Below are 2,500 nucleotides of genomic sequence, written 5' to 3'. Positions count from 1 at the left end.
AGGGTGGATTGGCCATGGGAAATGGTCCCATAGTGACCAGGGATGTGCAGGTTAGGGTGGATTGGCCATGGGAAATGGTCCCATAGTGACCAGGGATGTGCAGGTTAGGGTGGATTGGCCATGGGAAATTGTCCCATAGTGCCCAGGGATGTGCAGGTTAGGGTGGATTGGCCATGGGAAATTGTCCCATAGTGCCCAGGGATGTGCAGGTTAGGGTGGATTGGCCATGGGAAATTGTCCCATAGTGCCCAGGGATGTGCAGGTTAGGGTGGATTGGCCATGGGAAATTGTCCCATAGTGCCCAGGGATGTGCAGGTTAGGGTGGATTGGCCATGGGAAATTGTCCCATAGTGCCCAGGGATGTGCAGGTTAGGGTGGATTGGCCATGGGAAATTGTCCCATAGTGCCCAGGGATGTGCAGGTTAGGGTGGATTGGCCATGGGAAATTGTCCCATAATGCCCAGGGATGTGCAGGTTAGGGTGGATTGGCCATGGGAAATTGTCCCATAGTGCCCAGGGATGTGCAGGTTAGGGTGGATTGGCCATGGGAAATTGTCCCATAGTGCCCAGGGATGTGCAGGTTAGGGTGGATTGGCCATGGGAAATTGTCCCATAGTGCCCAGGGATGTGCAGGTTAGGGTGGATTGGCCATGGGAAATTGTCCCATAGTGCCCAGGGATGTGCAGGTTAGGGTGGATTGGCCATGGGAAATTGTCCCAACATAGTAACAGCTCCCCCTGTAACCTCAGCCCCTGTTACACACAGTAACAGCTCCCCATGTAATCACAGCCCCTGTTAAACACAGTACCAGCTCCTCTGTCGCCACAGCCCCTGTTACACACAGCACTGCTCTCTCTGTAATCACAGTCCCTTTTACACATCGTAACAGCTCCCCCTGTAATCACAGCCCCTGTTACACACAGTAACTTACAGTAACAGCTCCCTCTGTAATCACAGCCCCTGTTACACAGTTACAGCTGCCCCTGTAATCACAGCCCCTGTTAGACACAGCACAGCTCACTCTGTCATCACTGCCCCTGTTACACACAGTAACAGCTCCCGCTGTAATCACTGCCCCTGTTACACACAGTAACAGCTCCCTCTGTAATCACAGCCCCTGTTACACACAGTTACAGCTGCCCCTGTAATCATAGCCCCTGTTAGACACAGCACAGCTCACTCTGTAATCGCAGCCCCTGTTACACACAGCACAGCTCTCTCTGTAATCACGGCCCCTGTTACACACAGCACAGCTCCCCCGATAATCACAGTCCCAGTTACACATAGTAACAGCTCCCCCTGTAACCTCAGCCCCTGTTACACACAGCACAGCTCCCCCGATAATCACAGCCCCTGTTACACACAGTAACAGCTCCCCCGATAATCACAGTCCCAGTTACACATAGTAACAGCTCCCCCTGTAATCAAAGCCCCTGTTACACACAGTAACAGCTCCCTCTGTAATCACAGCCCATGTTACACACAGTAACAGCTCCCCCTGTTATCACAGCCCCTGTTACACACAGTAACAGCTCCCGCTGTAATCACAGCCCCTGTTACACACAGTAACAGCTCCCCTTGTAATCACAGCCCCTGTTACACACAGTAACAGCTCCCGGTGTAACCACAGCCCCTGTTACACATAGTAACAGCCACCCCTGTAATCTCAGCCACTGTTACACACAGTAACAGCTGCCCCTGTAATCACAGCCCCTGTGACACAGAGCACGGCTCTCTCTGTAATCACAGCCCCTGTTACACACAGCACAGCTCCCCCTGTAATCACAGCCCCTGTTACACACAGTAACAGCTCCCCCTGTAATCTCAGCCCCTGTTACACACAGTAACAGCTCCCTCTGTAATCACAGCCCCTGTTGCACAAAGTAACAGCTGCCCCTGTAATCACAGTACCCTGTTAGACACAGCACAGCTCTCTCTGTAATCACGGCCCCTGTTACACACAGTAACAGCTCCCCCTGTAATCACAGCCCCTGTTACACACAGTAACAGTTCCCCCTGTAATCACAGCCCCTGTTACACTCAGTAACAGCTCCCCCTGTTACTCACAGTAACCGCTCTCCCTGTAATCACAGCCCCTGTTAGACACAGCACAGCTCTCTCTGTAATCACAGCCCCTGTTACACACAGCACAGCTCCCCCTGTAATCACAGCCCCTGTTACACACAGTAACAGCTCCCCCTGTAATCACAGCCCCTGTTACACACGGTAACAGCTCCCCCTGTAATCACAGCCCCTGTTACACACAGTAACAGCTCCTCCTGTAATCACGGCCCCTCTTACACACAGTAACAGCTCACCCGATAATCACAGCCCCTGTTACACACAGTAACAGTTCCCCCTGTAATCACAGCCCCTGTTTCACACAGTAACAGCTCTCTCTGTAATCACAGCCCCTGTTTCACACAGTAACAGCTCCCTCTGTAATCACAGCCCCTGTTACACACAGTAACAGCTCCCCCGGTAATCACAGTCCCTGTTA

The 2,500-nt window shown here is 52.5% G+C and overlaps 1 protein-coding gene across 13 annotated transcripts in view; it reads left to right on the top strand.

Moving 5' to 3' along the window:
- dlg1b (discs large MAGUK scaffold protein 1b) overlaps positions 1–2,500 on the top strand; it is a 471,082-nt gene that overhangs the window by 69,993 nt on the left and 398,589 nt on the right. The gene's annotated exons all lie outside the window — the stretch shown is intronic.

The sequence above is a fragment of the Chiloscyllium plagiosum genome, chromosome 13 (genome assembly GCF_004010195.1).
Source record: "Chiloscyllium plagiosum isolate BGI_BamShark_2017 chromosome 13, ASM401019v2, whole genome shotgun sequence".
NCBI lineage: Eukaryota > Metazoa > Chordata > Chondrichthyes > Orectolobiformes > Hemiscylliidae > Chiloscyllium > Chiloscyllium plagiosum.
This window is presented reverse-complemented; position numbering and strand designations above follow the sequence as displayed.